Genomic DNA, 21642 nt, shown 5'->3' on the forward strand with positions numbered 1-21642 from the left:
TCTTTCCCTTCATCTCTGGGAAGTGTGATCCCACAGGACAGTAGCATGTTGGCCAGCATGCTGTTGCTCTCTCCTCTCCGGAAGCCTCTTGCTTCTCCCAGGTCAGCATGAATCAGAAATGAGAGTCTGGCTCTAGGATCGTTAATTCTGGACCAGGCACTTCATCATCATCCAGCAGTCCAAGTGTGATCTGGAGCAATGCTGTCAAATTAGCCAGGCAGCACACTGTGAAATCTGTGCTGGCTCCGTGCCTGATGCTGGAAGGCAGATGTTACCTGATCCATAGGGGTGATTGAAACAGTGCAGGCGCATAATACTTGAGCCAATGTAAAGCTTGATGATAGAAAAATAACTTTTCAGCATTTGCTCATCAGACTCAAACTGTCAGGGTGAGCTAATACCCAAGCAGTGCTTTGGTCTTGGTGTAGAAGCCTGAGGAGTAGCTCTGCTGTAGTGTCAGACTAAGGTGGACACAGATTCAGAAGCTGTTTATGTAAAGCTGGTGGTGAGACTGAAAGAAAATGAGTGGTTAAATGTCCCTGAGTGCTTTTGAAACCTTATCATGAGAGAGTTCTGCATGCAGTGAGTACTTTAGCTCTTTCAAAATGGCAGTCAGATGCAGCTCAAATTTTAGATTAGATGTGAGATTTAGATTAAACTTAATTTTAGATTTAAAGTCAGCAGTCTGAGCCTGGCTGCTGACATGCTGCCTGCATGCAGTGCCATTAAAAGAACCCAACTGTAGATGCAGCTTTAACTTTTTTTAGGAAATTTTACTATTATTTTGAGCCTCTTCTTGTTTCTTTTTTTTACAGTGGGAAAAGGGCATTACAGTAATATCACAAATACAGCAACACAATTTGCCATTTTAAGGGCAATTCTGGTAATCTAGCAATGTGTTCAGTAAGTTCACAAAAGAAAGAAATTCTTGGAAAGATGGCTTTCCACCAAAAGAAAAAAATGGAAGTCCTTAGTATACTGATTTTGTCAAGAAAATCTGGTTGTAAATGGGTATGAATTATATGTATGATTCTAAGAGTTGTTTAATAGTTTTCAGCTAGGTACTACTGTCTTTTCCAAATCCTTGTCAGCCGCAGTGGTGCATTGTTTCAACAGGTGATAACTTTACGGTCTGGAGAAGTTGCTAGAAAGTAATCCCTGTGAGATAGATGTCCATAGCAAGGTCTCAGTGCTGCAGATTGTATTTTTAAGTGTTAAGGCTTATTCTTTACAAAACTGGTTCATCTTCTGGGCAAAAACTATGGCTACTGTGGGAATACTGCATTAAAGATAAAAATTGTTCTGAAAGGATGAGTTGAAGAAGGACTCTTTCCTGGTGCAGCCTACTAGTGCACAGATAAGGGGAGACTTCTAGCTCTAACATATCTGCGATTTTACTCTTAGGGATTGGCTATTGTTAGCTTTCACTAGTGTGACTTAAAGTGCATCACAGTAACCAGGTATTATAGCAGTGGAATATATAATATTATCTGAGATTCTTTTAACGTATGATTTATAGGTATGCTAAATGGATTGTGGACAGATGACTTCTTAAAGTTTTTTTTCAAGCTACCAATGTTTACTATTTAAAATTAAAGGATCTGTTTCAGAAAAGGAGATGCAGCTTTAAAAAAATATAAGCTTTTATATATCTATTTTAATGTAGAATCTAAGGGGACTTACTCTGAAGAATCAAAATGGACTGTATAAGTGATCACATTCATGTAAGAGATGATGTTCATATAACACTGAGTCTGTAGAGAAGGGAAGAAAAAATTCCAGCCAGTTTTGATTATTGTGGGAAAAATTTTAACCTAACTGTAATTGTCAGTCTTATTCTTTCACACTGAGACATTTTAAAATGCATTCATCAGTGTAATGAACAGTCATCCTTGTAGGTGCAAGAATTAGATGCTGAAATGAAGTATCTTAATTTTTTTCCTATAAAATTGTCCACTACACCTGATATTTACAGAAGCATGAGACCAACAACTTCACAGCATATCCAATTACACTTCAATGCTATAAGTAGATTTGAAATATTGGGTGCTTCTAAGGTGCTACAGGCATGTAGAAGATAATTTACAAAATTCTTGCATTAAGTATCAATTAAATGACATGAAAAGTGCTTTGTTATTACATTAAAATTCAGCCACATTTGAAGAACTGAATTCTATAGTAGGAATATCAGAATTTAAAAATAGACTAATTAAAAAAAACCAAACCAACCAAACAAAAGCCACCTTGTTGCAATGCATTTTTTCTTTGATTCTATATTGCAGCTTATCAATGACATTAGCTAGCCCATGATATGAATGGAATAAAAGTTGGTTTGGAATGGATTGCTGCTGTCTAGATAAGCAACATATTTGTCCTTTAGAAAATGAGCTACAGGACTTGAGGCCAAATTCAATGAATATTTGGTATGTGCCTGGGTGTTTTGCTGAATCATGGTTTCTGTGCTGAAAGCACAGGGTTGGCTTCTCCTAATAGGCTCCCCTTTGGGCTGTTGCAGGGTGTTTACTGGATGGGATTTGGATTGTGTGAATCCTGCCCACTTAGACTGAGCTTTTTCTGTCGAGGGAATGTCTTGTGCAGTAGGGAACTATGTGACCTTCCCTGTCCCTTCTGTGGCATAACTAATACATTAAACTCCTTTTGTTACGTGGAAGCCAGTGTTTCTGTGTTTCCTAAAGGTCATTATTTCTGTCCCCTTTGAGCACCCTACAGAGGGTGGTAGGGAAGGCAAGGGTCATTTGAAGTTTATGATGAGTGACAAAGTCACCATTCAGGCTCAGAAAATATTGCTCACATAGCTGAACAAGTCCATGCTTGTTGCAGTGAGCTGTGACCACTTGCTGCGGCTCTGTTGCTTTTCTTTAGGTTTGTGGGTTGTTTTTTTCTTGATCTATGGGTCCTTTTGCTCTGAAAGGTTCTGAGGTCTTCTCTGTGTGTTTGTTAGCCGTTCAACAATAAAATTTATTTGTCAATAGCTTTTTTATTATTATTAGCAATGTTGATTAAGACAGCAATTTATGATGTTTTTGGCCATTTGCCTCCATTGTGCTTTCAACAATACACCATTATTTTCTTACTACTTCATAGTAGACTACTAGCCCAGAATCTTTCCACTTCTGCTGTAGTAGCAAGATGAATTTAAGAAAAATCTCTCTAGGCTCAAAAAAGAGAAGTGATTCATCTCCCTTTGCTCATCCACTCATGTATGCTTAATAAAAAGTTTTAAAAATAATTTTATTATGAATGTGGATATAAATTCAGTCTTGTCTTTGCAATCTCTTAAATTTTCACTGAAGCAGGTGTGTTCAAAATAGTTAACAGTATGTCAGATCCCAGTGAGGGCTCAGGGCAGATCCCATGCACTCATTCTGCTGTAGCAGCCTGGTCTGGCTGCTCCACCTCATTGCAGCAGGAGATGTGAAAGATGCTTTGCAGATCTAGCCCTGGTTACTCTGGGAAACCAGGCACCCTAGCTAAAAATAGTATTCTCTAAGTTAGCAGCTTTGCTTGTGAATACACAGGCATGAGAAACTGATTTGATTCCCATGGTAGACTGGGAACCAGGGCAATCTGGGCAGAGGCAGGAGAAAGACAGAGATGACAAAGATGTAGTGGTTTTAATCCTAGTATTGCTGGTCTATGGAGTGCTGGATGTTGGCATCCTTTAATTTTTCTAACCACTGTGTATTTCCTTAAGATCTCAGTCATGGTCAGAGTTTCATCCCACTAAATGCTTTACACGTGTGAGAGAAAGTGTTTGCTTTCCATAAAGTTTTAGCAAACCAAGGAAAATAAAGAGTAGCTGCCTCTTTACTCTGTTCATGGGGAGTTAAGGAGAAGGAGGCTTCACAAAGGGGCTGAAAATTTGCCATCAGGGGAACTCCATCTGAGTTTTCTGTGTTCAGGACATGAGACTCCAGACCAGTTTTCGTCTTCTCCTTATTTCCTTTAGCCTGGTTCTATCCCCCTCCCTCTGCAAAGCTTTCTGTAACCCCACTACTCTTCCCTTGTGCAGCTCAGTTGAACTTATCCTCCTGCCAGGGGGAATCCCTCTGCTATTTGGTGAAGCTGTAATCGTGTTGAATTTGCTGGTGGAACCTGCTCATTTTGTCAGCTAGATGATCTGTGGTACAAGGAGAAAAATAAAGATGAAGGTTGGGAAATGCCATAAATAAAGGCTTAACTGGTTAGAATTTAAATCCTAAATTGACAATTGCATGGCTGGCTAGAAAAAGGAAATGTAGGGGGAAAAAAGGAGGCAGTAAACATGATGATTAAATGGATCTTACTCAGAGTAAATTATAGCATTTCTGAATGAAAGTCTTTTCTTTAACAGAGAAATCATTAAATGTTAAATTCACACTATTTGCCTTTCATGGGGTAGACTTCCATGTGCAGAAATATCCATTCTAATTAATGTTGGAAAGAAGTCTCGTGTACAGAGCACTGGCTGGTAGGTATTTTTATGCTTTCTCTCTGTGAACTCATTTCATATGATGATGATTTCCTCTAATTTTTAATTAATGTGTCTCTGTTAGAGTTGGGGAAAATGATCAGTGTTTCATTAACTGCCTTGCTCTTGCAGATCTATGCAAACATAATTGATATGGTCGCTACAGGGTATGTTGTCAAAATGAGCCATCCTGTCACTAACTTTCTCCTCTTGCTTTTTCAGTGATGTTAATGTGAGTGAAAGGCATAGTGCAGTATGCTATGGCCTCTAAAATGCCAGCATATCATGTGGTGGTGTATTTCAATGCAATGTTTCATTTGGAAGGTTTCAAAACACTATAGACTGTGTATTGGAAGATCATTTTTTTTTAATCACTGATATATAGTGCCACCCCTTTGCGAAGAATGTATTTAACTGTGCTTAGGAAAATAAGTGAGACTATTTCTTGCTCTTTCTCTGGTGAAAATTATTGGCTGAACTCCAAGCATAAGAATTAAAAATATAGTTGCTAGCCTATAACAAATGCCCCTAAATTAATAAGGTTTAATATCTCAAATTATTAAAGCCTATTGTTGATATTTATTTATTTTATTTAACCTTATATACAAATGATTTATAGTATCTCACTGGGAAGAGTGGTTGAGATGTGTGAAGGCAGGATGGTCTAGTGGTAAAGGTGATGTACAGAAGACTGACACTAACCTGCTTACTGACTGGGACCAAATCACTGAATACAACTATTGATCTACCCACGTCAGTTTTGGAGAGGAAGAGACTGTTATTAGTCATACTCATTAATAAGTAATTAATACTAAAATTATTATTTCTTCACTGAAAGGGTTGTGAGGCACTGGAACAGGCTGCCCAGGCAAGTGATAGACTCAGCAACCCTGGAAGCATTTAAAAGAATTATCAGTGTGGCATTTGCAGAAATGGTTTAGTGGTGGAGTTGGCAGTGTGCAAGGTTAATGGTTGGACTTGATGATCTTAAAGGTCTTTTCCAACCTAAATGATTCTATGATTCTAGATATTTTCCAAGGCATTAAGCTGTAGTTAACTGTAGCTGTAGGATTCCTGTTGCCAAATTGTGATAGTGAGAGAGGCTATGAGAACAGCAAAGGTGAAAAAGAGCTGAAGCCTAGCAATATACTCAGTGCTCTTCCCATGAATTATGTCATGAAACTGAGTAAGCAATTGTAAAGCCTGAGAATAAATGCTATCTCTGAACTTGCTTTGTCTCAGGAAAAACAAGTCTTTTTATTGCCTGCTTATCATAGTGAGAAGAGCTAATTTCAATAGCAGTAGTAGAAATGATATAAGTTATTTAAATTTGCTTTTATGAAGCCATTATTAAAATGAGAATGAAAACTTTGTTTTCTTTACAAAGTGGTGAAAGTGGTTATGGTAATAAAATATACTTGGTTTTCTCCACAGTTTTGGACTTAGAAATTTTATCAATTAATCTTTTGTCCTACAAGATGGTATTCACGTGGGATATTAAGGCACATGAGATGAATTTAAAAGCGGTTCATGTCACATGGAGTTGCAGAGTTCTTTAGGTGGGAAGGGACATTGTGTGATCATCTGGTCCAGTTTCCTGCTCAAAGTAGGGCTTATATCGAAAATGAGATGAAGTTAAGGGCCTGGTTTGGGCACTACCATGAACGGCACGCTTTGGGATCTCCAAGGATAGAAATTCCTGAGGCTTGCTAAGTCACCTGTCCTAGTACTTAACTACTCTCATGGTGAAAATATATTTCCATTTATATCCCACTGGAATTTACTCTACAGCTTGTGGTTGTTCTTCTCTTGCTCTAAAACTCCGGGAAGAATCTGTCTCTTTAGGTGGTGCCTCAGTCTTCACTAGACAGGTGGAGCTACCTTGCTTTTCCTTGCTTGTCTTATGCTTCAGCTCTCTAACCATGAATCCTCTACTGGACTCACTCCAGTCTGTCAATCTTTGTTGCAGTAGAATCCCAAAAATGGACACTGTATTCTAGATATTGTATGTAGTGATCGATAGGGAGTTGCTGAATGATAAATATCAATGGTAGGATCTCCACAGCTACCTTGGATGTAAGTGGACTTAGTTTATATGCCAAACGTGCCATGAGAAGCTGAATGCAACCTGGAAGGATGAGTTACATGAAGCTTTGCCTTTGCAACTTGTATTCCAGTTCTGAGAAAAAAGGAATAGGAGAGAAACCCAGTTTGGAAGAAGGGGGGAGGGTAGAGAGTGCCTGGTTATAATAGTGATAAGTACAAATTATAAAGCTGCTTTTTCTTGGAGAAGTGATGAGGAAGGAAGTTGTGAAGAGTGAGAAGGGTATGTTACTTTATGTGAGCAAGCACTTGGCAAGCCCTTAATCCAGCTGAAACACTGGAGCCACTTAAGTAGTAAGCATGATGTAATGCAGTGAAGAGTTTTCCTTTTTAACTGTTTCCAGTTCTGCAATTAGCAATGTAACCCACTGCATTATGAGAATAAAATTTCTCCTGGTACACTTTTTAGTGTTGGGTAAATATGACAGTCAGAACACATGGTGTTTCCTTAAAAGCTGTGAAATCACATGATGGCTTAGAAAAAGGAATCCTGGGTGTTTACAACCCAAGGCAGGTCTGTCAGCTACAGAAGTCAGAACGTGTTTTCCACCAGCTAGAATATTCTGATTGAGGCAAGTGCCAGAAGGAAGCAAACAAACAAATAACAACAACAAAAACAAAACAAACAAAAAAACCCCAACTACTTAATTTTAATTAACAGTTTTTTGAAAACTCATTACCTTAGTTTTTAGGCTTTGGTTCTGAATCCAATGCTGGTCAGTATTTTTGTATTTTCAATCGCTGCTATGGACACAGATGTAAATTTTGCTGTTAAGTTTGTAGAGGGCATGAAAGCTACTAAAATAGTGAAGGATGTTGCAAAGATAATCTGAAATAGTTGATTAGAGGATGGAGTTTGAGCAAAATTTATTTAATCCAGCCAGATGGAGAGCAGTACATCAGGAAATAAAAAAATAGAATACTGTTAAGATAGAAGGCTGCTTTGGGAAGTAGCAACCCAGAACTCAATGTAAGGTCATTGGGGGTGACTTGCAGAACATGTACTTAAACTGAATTGCTATGACAAAGAGGGCTCATGAGGTTTGTTCTTGATGCTGAAATTCCTATCTGTATTTGTGAACTGAACTTGGAAGACTGTTCTTTCATCTTTTAATTCTTTTTTTAAGTTTTTTTTCCTCCTTGTCTCTAGCTGCCTACTTCTGCTTTACAAACTTGCATTTTTTATATTTTTTTTTTCTGCAGAAAATCAGGTGGATTCTACAGTCAATTTGCCTGGGGAAGCAGAGACTAGTTAGAATAATTATTGCTGGAGGTGTAGGTGGAGGTCTTTAGCCTAAGGCAAAACAAAAAGAGACAGATTAAAAACAGGTCCTTGGAGTCTGAGAGATGAATAATGTCTGGGCTTGAAAAGTTCTTGGATTCCTAGGGAGAACCTGGTGATGCGGATGAAAAAATGCTGATAATTTATGTATTTGCATTCACTTAATTCCTCCTCTGTGTGCCCTAATTTTATTAGGCATGCTTGCCAAGTGCTTTTTCCCTTTTAGGGAAAGCAGAACTAAATGTTTAATGTAGCTCTCCAACAGCAGCACTGTGCTTATTTATCCCAGAATCACTGTTCTTGGAAATCTCTGGTGCATCTCCTGTAAACTGTTTGTGGGCTGTCATAAAGGGTGTGACGAATACACGTCTTCCTCTGGTAGCTGCTACTGTTCAGATCTGGTGTCCTCACCTCGGAAATGTCTTCACTTCTAGAGGACACACTCTGAAGATAAGGGGTGAGGGGTGGAGGGAGGAGCCACAAAAAATGATCCAGATGCTGGAAAATAAGGTTTCTGAGGCGAGTTGTAGGGAAGCCCATCATTAATTGTATAAAAGAAAAAAGGTCAAGAGATAATGTGATTGCTGTACTCACATATGGAGAGTATATTTGTCATCAGGGGCCTTTTAATCTCCTGAATGAGGACATGACAAGCTAAAGACTGAAGGTACACAACTTTAATCTAGAAGTGAGTCATCAAACCTGACTATCTGCATAAATAAATACTGAGACTCTTTAGTAGAAGATGTAGGCGGTGCATGTTTGTTGTTTATTTTTAAATGTAGGTAGCTGTGTTTTGAGCTATGTGCTTTAAACATGTTTCCAATTATATGTATCTGGACCTGGAGAAGGAGGATAGGAAACTGGAAATAAAGAACCAAGTGATTTCTTATAGCTTTGCACTTTGCAGCTGTGATGCCTTCAACTTATTCTTTTAATTTGAGGGCCACTTGGGTGGTGTTGTTTGAGTGTTCATAAAGGCTACAAATCTAAAGTGAGGTAATATTTGACACCTCAGAACATGGATCTGCAAGTGGTTGGAAGAGATCCCTTTTCCTCCTGGACATGTGCTTGGATATAGTTGTGGTCCCATCTACCCCAACAAATGTATGGTCCCTCAGGGAGTTGAGGAAAGCCACAGCCTGGCATGGGGCAGTGTCTGAGTTAATGGTTGCAATGAACCTAGATCTTTTCCTTACCACCTCTTTATAAAGAGAGCCCATAGGAAGTATGATTGTGTGTTTTGCTTCATGAAGGCCATTTTTGCTGCCTAGAATTGTTGCTGTCTCATTGCTCCGTCAAGAGACTGTCTCCTTTTTACGTCTGTGTGACAGGCAAACATTATGACTATGGGAATTTCATCCCTGTCCCCGCTTCCCAATATAAGAGTAAAATATCAAATTAATTATTTAGAATAAATAATATTTTTGTGACAGTTTTTGATGCATACATCTTCAGGATCATAGGATCTTGCACAAAATACAAGTAATGTTAGGTAATGAGGTAAGCTGGGCTACAGATACATCTGAGGAACAAGAACCTACCTACATTTCAGTGAATGCCATACAAAATGCCCTACAAGCTGTCTGAAATGCCAATGTACAGATATCATTTGCTTTGCATTGAAAAGGAATGACTATCAGGAAGTAAAGTATTTTATTTCTTTAAAAACATGTATTAAAGATTTTCCTTCCCTACCTAGCCTCTATCTGAATGGGTTCATTATGGATTTAGGCAGAAAACATTTAGCTTTTGTGATCATTATCTGCTATTACCTGCTCTGAGGACTTATATTTTACTGTAATGAACATTACTGAAATAGATGTTGTAGTTGCAATTTCTTCAAGAAATAACTATTTCTATGGATTTGCAGTTCAGTTCTCAGTATTCTGGGTAGGAAGCATTTAGCTATAGGCAGTTATTTAATTATTTTTTTTTAAAATTTTCCTTTGGTTTTGAAAATAAAATTTTAAACAGCATCATCTTCTGAAACTATAAAATAAACAGATTGTCTTGGAGGCATAGTGATTATTTTTCCTCCCCCCCCCCCTGCTTTTAACTTTTGACCATTCCCCTCCTGTCTTCTAGCTGAAGTGGGATGGACCTTTTTCTCTAGTCTGTCAGTGTGAAATAACTATGAGAGTCACTGCAAAGCTGAACAGTAATTAAGAATTAAAGTCAGAGCAATGTATCTGTAATGCATTGATTTGTCAGGGGAGGAGTATCTAAGTTGCCTTTTTAATTTCCTTTTTTTTTTTTTTTTTTTTTCCCCACCAGCCTCAGCAGCCTGTCTTTATTTTAGACACAAATCCATTTTACAAACTTCAGTCGAAGCTTTTTATTAGTCATAACACTGCTTCTGGGGATGGGTCCGTTAGGTGTTCAGTTTCCAGATCTCTGTCTTTGTTTGTATTAGCCAGTCACGCACAGCCACAGGCTGTTAATACTCTTTGCTCTGAGAAAATAATAATAAAAAAAGAAGGGAAGGCAACTTCAGGTACCACGATGTTAAAACCAAAACAAAGACTCACCCAAGCTGTGATTGGAGACCCTGCACATTTCCCTAAGCTATTTCCCTTGAGGCACTGAGGAGTGAATATTTCTTAGGGAATGACAGTTCCCTGAACAGCTTAACCCACTGAGAAAATGGACACTGCTTGATTTGGGTAAGAACCAAGGAACTGAACTGACATGTTTGAGCATCTGTTTTCCCCTTCCCTTCCTGGTTGATGCATTTCTCTGGCAGCATGTTTACTGCACTTTTACTTTATTTATGGGAAATTCACATTATTTCCAAGTATCCAATGATTCCTGTTATTTTCACTGTAGTCCTCTGTCCTTGACATCTATACTTTGGACCTCTTCTTTCTTTTGTTCAAATTTTTTTTTTCATCGATCCTGTTGTGCCTTAGTTAATTAGTGCAACTGATTAAGAGTGATATGTGTTATGTCTCTTCCCTGAGCAATGCTCTTCAGGCTGTTTCTGTTGTGATACAGGGAAGGGAGAGAAAGCCACAAAAAATATCACTTCAGATAAATTGGAGTCTATTTGTTGTCACAGAGATTAAAGAAAGCTTTCACCTTCTCTGGACCATGGAATATGGAGGGGACATGATTTTTTCCCTGCTGGTAAGGAATCAACATCCTTGAAATTGTGTAGGCTTTTGTGAGTATAGGCGAGAAATCTCTGGAATGAGTTCATGTCTCTTAGTGCTCAATTTCAGCATCTATAATTTCTTTCTTCATATAGCAGTAATAATGGTGCTGTATTAATTAACTAATACTGTAATGTGTTCTGCTTGCCCATTTTAAGTCTTGAAAGACAACCTGAGCCATTTATTTTCCCAATATCATGTGCAAGAGTTTTCGTTGAGATATCACTTGCACGTTTTACTGTTGAAAGTCAAATTTTAGCAGAATAAACTTCTGTTTCCTGTTTTTTGACACTGCTCTCCCTGAAGAAATGTTACTGTTCTCCCACTGGGAGAAGGAGTTCATTGAAGAATTGGCAGGGAAAATAGAAGATTGCCCCTCTCCCTCCTCACAGTCCTGATCAGCTTTTGACATCCTTCCGTCTTCAGGAGGTGGCTGAGTAATCTGGAGCTGATGTTTAATTCATTTTATTGTGTCTACAAAATGAACTTCTACAAGCTATTTCTGGTGCTGGATTGAAAACATCTTTTTCCTTCTACTTGGTCTTGAAAAATACAGGCCTACTGCCCTATATGAGAAGATCATGGGATTGGAAGAAGTTGGAATATTCTTTCTGTGCTTATGAAAAGTTTGTTGGTGGTTTTTCTTTTTCCCCAAAGTGGGAAAATTAAAGGAATTTAATGTTATTTTAGGTGTGTAGGATTTTGTATTTTTCATGTGGCCTTTAATCTTGTAAAATTCTTGTAATATACAGTACTTTTTGTAAAAACAAATATATTTGTAGGTGATCGTGGATTGACTTAATAGGTCTGAGGTAAATTCCAGTAGTCTACCTCTGCTCACTTTCTCTTCTACATTGTGAACTTTTACTTTAAGAAAGTTCTCTGTCTATTTAGAGGGATCTTCAGATGTGTGCCCACTAGAGGATTAGAAAGCTTGCATCATTAAAGTATAACCCTAGCTGTTCTCTTTGAGTAGTCTAATGTCCCTTATAACTTGATATTTTAAGTAATGAATTTGTACAGCTCTGTGCATTTTGTGGAAAATACAGCATGATTGTTTTTCCTGTTCACGGAATATATGAGATTTTGGAAATACTGGTTTTATCAAAATTGGATATTTCCTTTCATGAAAGAAATTTCAAGATCTGATTTAATTTTTAGAATGGGCTTAATCCACGTTCTTATTGGTTTAAATAGACTTTGGATCAGACTCCAAATAAATGCATGGGTATGGAAGGATGAGGAGGGAGCAAGAAAAACATCAATTTGCTAACATCATTGAGCTGAAAATTTGCCATTGGCTTTGGGCTGTATCCTCTGCACTCTGGTTGTTCGTGCCTTTCTGTTTTAGCATCAGTTAAATCCCGAGCTCAAGAGAACCAATTTTCAAGATTTAAAAGGTTAAGTTTTTTTCTTTGTTTTGGGATAATGTAATTTCCATAAGAAAAAGACTATTGACTTGTAAACAGAAAACTATGCTGTAAATTTCAGAAATAGAATATAAATAGAGACAGGCATTTACAATACAAATATAGAACAAACTCATTAGAAAAAAAATGGAAAATAAATAGCAGTTCCAGAGAGATGCTCAATATAATGAAAGACAACAGTAAATGTTATGTACACTGTACAGAAGCTGTATCTGTTAAATAGTATTAAGTTCTGTAATAAAGTACCTTGGTGCCAAACACATCATAGTCATAGATGCCCTTTTGAGGAAATGAAATGTGTTTTTTTTTTTTTTACTACTTACAAAAACTAGTCTGCTGCACCTTCCGAGATTATATACAGTTGCACAAGTTTCTTCTAACTCTTTCCTCACATTTCCATTTATTCCTTGGTGGAAAGGCAAGTAATGGGAAAAAAATTATTTACTTTTTTTTTGTTTTCCCATATTGAAAATGTTGACTTTTTGGCCCAGTTTTAATTACATGTCATGTAGGAGATCGCTGGTATAGAAGCGAACATAATTGTGCTTCATACCTCCTAGCTCTGCAAAGTGCTGGTGCTTTGCTGTAAGTCATGGGTACCGGTGTTAGGGGAGGTGGTATTGAACATATGCAAGACTTTGGGTCTGGGAGCATCATGTGCTAGAAAATATGATCCTTAAGGTTAGTGGCACACAATTCATGTCACGTCTGTTGATCGTGCTTCTCATTTTGTCCTCTTTATGTGTGTTGTTTCCTGCTCTGCCTAGACTTCTGCAACTAATTTAAGTGTGGATTCATCCAGATTTTCTGAGAGGGTCAAGCTGGAAGCGTATCCTCAGTGTCGTAAATCAATAGGGAGAAAAAGTACTTTCAAAGGACTAGTCAGATCTAGACAGTTAAAACTGCGCTCCAGAGGTATCTGTCTGTCTGGTACATCCTCAAGTTGGATGGGATAAATTGGTGATACATCTCTGCCTCCATTTCCCAGCTGTAAAATAGACAGAGTGCTACCTTATGTTGAGAGAATGTGAGAAGCATGAAATTACTGCCTTTTTGCAGAAAAGAGCTATGAGAAGGTGTGTTAGAGAACTATTCAGAAGTGTTCTAGGCATGAACAAAAAATATTTTTCTTCCAACTATTGTGCTGCTTAACTGGTGTGCCTATCTTTATAGATAAGAAAGAGTAGTACTCTTAACATGAAGAAAGAAGTTCTTAACTTATTTCTAAGACAATCTGGGATCACAGAGGAGAGACCAAGCATGAAAAACGTCAGTCTCTAAGGGGGGGAATTTCACATTGAGAGTTTGTTACTGAAACTGCTCTGCAGCCCTAGGTACCGCCTGCTAAATGCTGACATAAAAACCGTCTCCAAAGAATCTGTTGAATACCTAAGTCTTTGCTGGAGTAAAATAAAGAAATACAGACCTAATTTTCTCAGGGCCTATATCTTTTCCTGCTTGTATCTATTTGATCTGAAGGTCATTTAAAATGTATTAGTGGTTTAAGATTGGAATGTGAGGCTAATTTGAAACTGGGCTCTGAGGTGACTGATTGTGTTAATATTCTTCATACTGGTTAAACTAAAGCATAATGTCTGTGTGACAGGACAGCATTAGCTAGGGATTAAAAAAGGTGTGGCATTGCCTGAAGAAATAGCTGGTTTTTTTTCACAGATAATGCTTTATAATTCCATTTAGCTTTGATGGCCCCATGGCTTTTTAAAGAAATGCACACCTAGGGCAGAGCTGGGTGGGGAAATAAAAAACTGGTGAAAACTTAGGGCTCACAGATTGGAAACCTCCTGGTTTGGCTTTGGACTGAATGTGGAGAACTCTTCAGCACTCCCCTGGCCCTTTCCAGTGTTTGCTCTGACATATTTGGCCCCTGACCAATTTTCCCAACTGCTCCCAAGCCCTTTCTAATAGTCTCCTAACCCAGTTGGTTGTTCCCTCAGCTCCTTTATGCCCTTTCCATTGGCACGGATATGAACTTCTGCTGCTTCATGGATAATGCTGAAGATAAATGTGCGTTCATCCTTCTTCCTCTCAAAGGGGGTAATTTTAAGTATTTTTACAGCAGCTGAATTCTGTTAATGTCATTTGAGGCATTCCAAATTTATTCTGAATGGGGCCACAAGGAGCAGATGGGCTTGGCATTTGAGTGGGAATGGTCTCCTTACATACCATACTGTGGGCAGCATGTTGGCTCTTCTGCTGAAATGAATTATTTTAGCAACATAAGTAGGAATTAAACAGTTAAAATGAAAGGCAGGTGTTAGAGACACCAACTTCCACCCAGTAAAAGGATGATGAATGGGTGGCTTTGGGCCTAGTCTGTCCAGGTGCAAAGCTACAGAGCAAATGGTCTTTGCTTGGAGAGGCAACTGGGCTGACCCCACTAATCATGCTGAGGCACTAGAAGCCTTTTTCTTGACAGCATGCCCAGTTTCTATTCTGTGTTATTGCTGTTTTACTAGGCAAGCCCCTGACTATTTTTTTTTTTTTCATTTTTAATTAATTTTTTTTTTCCTTCTCACTGTGTTTTTGTGTGATTGTGCTGGCCTGATTTTATCTTTGGAATAAGGGGTGTTAAAATACCCCTAAACATGTTAATGCCATTCTACGCCACACACAGGCTCCATATCACAGAAGGTGTGAATCAAGCTTTGCACTTGCCTCTGCCATGTCTCTGGTTTTATAACTAAAATATTAGTCAGCATCACTATCGCACTGTAATATAAGTTGATCTTTAGCATGTTTGCATTTCAGGTAGGAGTGTGCTGTTGTCCCTTTCTGTAAATCATGTAGCTATGTTTATCCTTCTAATTATGAAGAATAAATTCAGGTACCTACAATATTGAGGAAAAGTTCAGTCCTTATTAATAATAAGAACGGTAATGAATATTGTGACTCTTCTCATTGGAGAAGACAGGGCTCCAAGGAGACCTTATAGCAGCCTTCCAGTTTTTTACTGTTGGCAGTAACACTGCAGAGAGACCAGGAATATTTCACAAACAGCATTTCAGATTTTCTCTTTCTCTTCTGTTAGTGAATAGCCAGTGATGATCAAGGTGAATTGCCTGTCCATAATACTGGATTCCTGAAATGTCCAGTAGAGAGCAAAGATGTTTTACATACATGGTCTTTGGACGTCAGCTCCACTCCCTCTTGAATTTTCATGGGAATGGAAAAGAGTATTCAGACAATAGGTTTGCTTCTGCAGGAAGGATCACTAATTCAGCTCAGAGTGCATTATTAGAGTAGGAAGGTAAAGCTAGCCTATATATCAGAAAATTTTACAATTAGGAGACAAGCTGGACTATAAAAAAATATTCTTGCTTCATGCTTTAGAAATTTATTTTCTTGGCACATTTGCAGATGTGGTTTTAAGAGCTTATCAAATGCTATGTTAAATATGTAAACCTAAAAAATACTCTGTGTATAAAAAAGCCATTTCAGAGAAGTGGAGACTGTAGTGTCAGAGGTGACATTGTTTCAGGCTCTTTGAAAAAGAAGAAAAAGTTTAATTGAACAAGTAATTAAAACTTTCAACACTGTTTCCCAGGCTGCAGATTTTATGGAGAATTATGGGCCCTGTAATTCTGTGGCCTTCGCATTGAGTTTACATTGCTTGAGTGAGTTCTGCATCTGCAGCGTACACATAAATCTCAGAGCTGCATCTAACAATTAGAGAAATGAGTGGCAACATGAGTATGTAGGGTAGCAGCAGCTCAGACTGGCTGACCAATTTTCATATGCTTTGGTTTTTGAAGATATTAAAACATTATAAGTTATATATTCTCGATTGTGCTGGTGGGTCGGTACTACCTAGAAGCCTGTGCTTACCCAAGCAGCCAGCTACTAAAAACTGAAGTAACAGGCCAATTGCCCGAGTTGCAAATTGCTGAAGGCCAGAAAATATATTTGGGAAGCATCTTTATTTATGTTTCCCTCATTAGACTTCTGCATTTTTAGTTTGCTTACAAATTTGCCTTTTTTTTTGTTTGCAACTTTTGCATTTTTTGTTTGAAGCTTTGGTATGGACCAGACAGCCACTTCAGCCATATGGTCATCTATCTCACAGCCAAAACCAGATATATGCAGTGTATGTGCAGTGCCATCACATGAATATGTTTTTCTCTAGGAGCTTGCACTGAAAATCTGACATCAGTTGATGTGAAGATTTCTCTTTCTAAACTTGGACTGTAGGCTCCTGGAGACAGTAGGTTGTCTTTTTTTTTTTCCAGTGCTTGTACAGTGCTAACAGAATACAATCCTGTTCTGTGCTGGGTAGTGGATAAAATATATTGGTTACCTTAAAGTTAGTCTTCTGTATAAATGTTGGCAGGGTCAGTGTGTGAAGTACTGTATTTAAAATGGTTTTGAATCCAGAAACCATGACAGCTACCATTTTAAAGACTATGCAGTCACTGGGCTCCTGTGGATAGTAATACCTTTTAAAGAACAGGAATTGAGCCATTATTGTCTCTTGCCTTGAATCATGAATAAATTCACTGTACAGAATTATTACTAATGCTTAAGATAAATGCACTGGTCCAGTCAGTGACTTCATACACAGTAAGTTCTCTCCTCTCCCAATACAATTTAGTTGGAAGAACTATAAATCTAAGTCTTTAAGTCTTTCATGTTAAGTCATGGGTTGCTTTTATGAACTTTATTACCAGAAAGGAGTAGAAGCTTATCCACTGAATTCTTAATAGCTTTAGTAATGGTCTAAATGTCTCCTCTTTCACCTTTCATCATAACACCACAACAGAGTAAATGGAAATGATAGTTTTCTGTTTACAGTTCTCCCAGTATAATTATTTTTTTTACTAAGTTGTTCATAGAATTGTGGCAGTTGATCCATATAACAGACTTGTGGTAATATGCCTTCATATTAATAATCTCTTGCTTTTTACAATTTTCATAAGAGTCTTTGTTTTAAAGAATGTAGAAACAAATGTCTACCTTAGCTGCTGCAAAAGTGGAAATGACTTGAGAGATTGGAGCAGGAGGTGGTTATGTATAATTTATTAGGGAGAGGTTTTTTTGTATTATTAGTTGTCAAGAAAGTTTTGGAAGTAATGGGGGTAGTGGTGGGGAATTAATAGGCTGTTCTTAGCACATCTTGATCTCTCTGAAATAATTTAATAGTTGAAAAGGTGAGTTAGGCTGTGTTCTTGAACAAAACAGCAGCTTATGTTCCAGTCATACAGAGTATTGAAGTGCCTGTTCAAGTGACTCTCATAAACACTTTTCTTGATTTCAGTGGGTTCATTCACATGAATTAAATTAATCAGATGCTAAAAAGTTTGCAGGAACTCGAGTCTGTTTAAGCAGTGTATTTCCTTGTTCTGGCTGCCCAGAAGTAATTACAGTATGCTCTTACCTTCTAATAAACTTGGGAAAACACAAAAACTTGCAATCATACTTTCAATTATGCATTTGAAAGTATGAGTCTTTTGCTATTAAACCTCTGAATAGATGCCAAAAAATAATAATTGCTTCAAACCACAAATGGCAGGGGTCAACTACAGCTTAATCTCTAAGAATCTCCATGTAGATAGAAAAAGAGAGATGTCTGTTAAGAATGGTCCATGAAAGAAAAATCATGGAGGGAGCATGGAATGTTTATCATAAAGAGAAGGATCTCAGCAAATCCATTGCAGAAAAGGAAAAAAAGACAAAGTATAAACACCAGGGAAAGTGATTGATCTAGAACTTGTTCCTTTTTCCTTTCTCACCCCTCTTAGCTGACGTGGCGACGAAAAGAGAGGATTAAAACAGGCTTCTTTAAAGCCAAAATTTTGTTAGGAAATTATTAAAAGCATATTGTGTATCTTAAAGTGAAGATTTGCTCTTTTTCATTCAGCCTTGCTGCAAAGCATTTTCAGGAGAGCAAGAGAAAGGGAGTGGAGAAAAATGTAGATAATTCTAAGTTGAATTATTTTTGGATAATAATATCTGTGGAATTTTCCATTTGTTTTCCCTTTGTGTCATTTGCTGAAAACCCAGTGCACTGAAAGCTGTTCTACATCCAGAAGGGTTTTTTTGGGTCAGAAGTGGCTGGGGGCTGACCTCTTGGAGGGCAGAGTAGAGAAAAGGGACCTGGGGGTCCTGGTGTCCAGAAGGATGACCATGAGCCAGCAATGTGCCCTTGTGGACCAATGGCATCCTGGGATGTATTGGAAGGGGTGTGGATATTAGGTTGAGACAAGTACTCCCCCCCTCTACTCTGCCCTGATGAGGCCACTTCTGGAATATTTTGTGCAGTTCTGGGCCCGTCAGTTCAAGAAGGACAGGGAACTGCTGGAGAGAGTCCAGCGCCGGGCTACAGAAATTATTAAGGGAGTGGAACATCTCCCTGATGAGGAAAGGCTGTGCGAGCTGCGTCTCTTTAGCTTGGAGAAGAGGAGACTGAGGGATGACCTCATTAACATTTACAAATATGTGAAGGGAGAGTATAAGGAGAGCAGAGCCAGGCTCTTCTCAGTGATGTCCAATGATAGGACAAGGGGCAACAGGTTCAGGTTGGAGCATAGGAAGTTCCATGTAAACATAATGATAAACTTTTTCACTGTGAGTGTGACAGAACACTGGTACAGGCCGCCACCTGGACGTGTTCCTATGTGAGCTACTTTAGGTGATCCTGCTCTGGCACGGGGTTTGGTGATCTTTTGAGGTCCTTTACATACTGTAATTCTGTTTGGAGAATGGTTTTGAGCTGTAACTATGGCAACCGTAAGAATCCACCCAGGCAGTAACTAAGTTATGGAAAGAGGGGAAGGAATGTCACGGGAGAATCAAAATTCTCTTTCTGCACTCCTCCAACCCCACAAAAAAAAAAAAGGTAGGAGAAGGATGAAAAAGTAGAAGTAGAGTAGTTTCTGAACTCAAAGGTCTCCTAGCATAGACAAATTGACCAGTATTAGTTATTATTTCCACTGAAGTCTTCCAATGCACATTGCCTATGCCTTTTGGAATCCCATGGTATTTTTTTTTCTATACCTTGGCCTGTATGGAGAAGTACTGGCCGGCTCCTCGTAAAACAGGAAACTGAATGGACTAGGAGATCTCTAGGTAACCTTAAATCCATCTTTAAATAAAGAATATAGTGAATCTTATCCCCCTTCATCACCTATGTTTATTTTAGCTATACAATAATAACACAAAAAAGCTAAATTTATTTCAGCTGTCCATGACTGATAGTAGTATGAGCTGGTTAAGAATCATACACTTGATTATTGCTTAGTTGGTTGTGCTTCAGACCTCTCTCCATCTACAGGCCAGCCAAGTGCTTTCACAAGGACAGTCATGTATATGAACCATTGGCTTCTACCCAGCCTGCAAAATGGTTGTAGTTATGGAGTTCCATTGAAATGAAATCAGTGAAACAGGGCTCAGGCCTTACAAATGATACACAGAATCCAGAATACTTGAAGACCTTTACAGTTTTAATGATGAAATTATTCCTTCTGTGCTTTGGATGTGTTTATTAATTGAGAAAAAACACCAGTCTAGTTAGAAGGATCACTGTTTGGCCTGAAAAAGATGCTCACAATCCAGAAGACAATGCTGCAAAGTCTGTTAAATAGCTGACCTACATTTTCCAGATATTGGGATTAAATCTACTGGCATAGTTGAAATAGTGGTCAGCCCCCTGGCAGCCTCATACTTAGGTTGTGACAGGAATCTTCTAACAGTTTTAGTAATTAAAAGATGTCTCACTATGGCTTTTTATTTCCCACTAAGTCATCCTCCCTAATTCTGAAATGCAAAATAAGGTATTTTAATGCTTAAATAAATTTTCCAGTCAGATTGGGAAATACTGACATCTGTTTCTCAGAGCTATGACTCAGATCCTTAATAATTGAAGCAAATAGATGGTCCTAGTAGTGAAGTTTTTTTCTTTTTCTCATTAATTGCAAACACCAGCAGAAAGCTGAAGTTAAGACTCTGACAATAGAATAAGTAGTTCACCTGATGGACTGTGCTTGGGTTGTATCCAGGAATCTCATCAATAGATACTCTCTCCTTTGGGAAATGGCTCTCTCTCTTGGCTTTCTAAGTCTTGTAGCAACCTGTTTTGTTTTGGGTTGTTTGGTTGTTGGTGGGTTTTGTTGTTGTTGTTGTTTTTCTTTTTCCTTGCTTGCTTTATTTTAAAACAAGCCTGTATTTTTATAAATCATTAAATTCCAACAAAGTGCTCTGGTAGATTGTGACTCTTTAGAGGACTCTTCAGAGAGGAGAGATTAATACTATTTGTGAATTATGGATTGGTTCTACTTTTACTTACATCAATATACATCCAGCAATATGTGTTGTGAATTTATTAGGTTTAGATAACCCTGAGTGAGACTGGTATTATAGTTCATTTTTGCAAAATGTTGTGTTATTTCCAAAATGCCATGTACCTAACCCCAGTGGTCTGGAGTTCTGTTCTCTCACAGGCTCCAGCATACAGAGACATACAGAACATAAATATCTCATCAGCATATTAATTATGTGACTAATCAAAGTGAATGCCTACAGTTTCTCTTTGCTGGAGATTTCATCTGGTGATCAGGAGCAGAGGAAGTGCCGGCTAAATAACAGCATGCTTCAAACTGTTGGAGACTGACGTTGACCCTGCATTAAAGAAAGCCAACAGCTGTGCAAGGAACCAGAGGTTTTTCCCATTATCCCTCTATGGGGTTGCTATGGGAACCACTAATATGGACTGGCAGCAAGTTAAAGAAATCTGGTTGGAATGATCTAAATATAAAACATAGCGTTCAGCTTAATATACCAATCATGGACTAGTGCTTTATGTTGTTTGACCAGTGAATTTGTCAGATGTTGAGTGAATTGAAGTGTTCCTTGCTGACTCTTCTCTTCATAACTTGAAGATGTTTAATGGGTGAAATTTGTGCATTTTGTTGGCTGTTGGTGACATAGATGAGTAACTTACAGAGCACAGAGATGATTTTTGAAGGAAAAATAGTGATACTTTTAGGAATAAAAAATGGCAGACATGAAAAGTGCTTATCTGATATTGGGGAGGGGACCAGAGCTCATTTTCTGCTTGAATTTGTTATCTCGTTAATCAGAGTTAATCACCATTGTTTAACACTTTGAATTAAAAAGAAATAAAAATAGTGTCTGTAGACATCCAAGAGAGTTGTAGAGTTAAACTAGCATCAGATTGGTTCTTCCTGC

General features: G+C 38.1%; 1 protein-coding gene across 1 annotated transcript in view; it reads left to right on the forward strand.

Moving 5' to 3' along the window:
• Positions 1-21642, forward strand: part of SORCS2 (sortilin-related VPS10 domain containing receptor 2) — a 505634-nt gene that overhangs the window by 123130 nt on the left and 360862 nt on the right. The gene's annotated exons all lie outside the window — the stretch shown is intronic.

This window comes from Chaetura pelagica, unplaced genomic scaffold, assembly GCF_000747805.2.
Source record: "Chaetura pelagica isolate M959 unplaced genomic scaffold, ChaPel_1.0 scaffold147, whole genome shotgun sequence".
NCBI lineage: Eukaryota > Metazoa > Chordata > Aves > Apodiformes > Apodidae > Chaetura > Chaetura pelagica.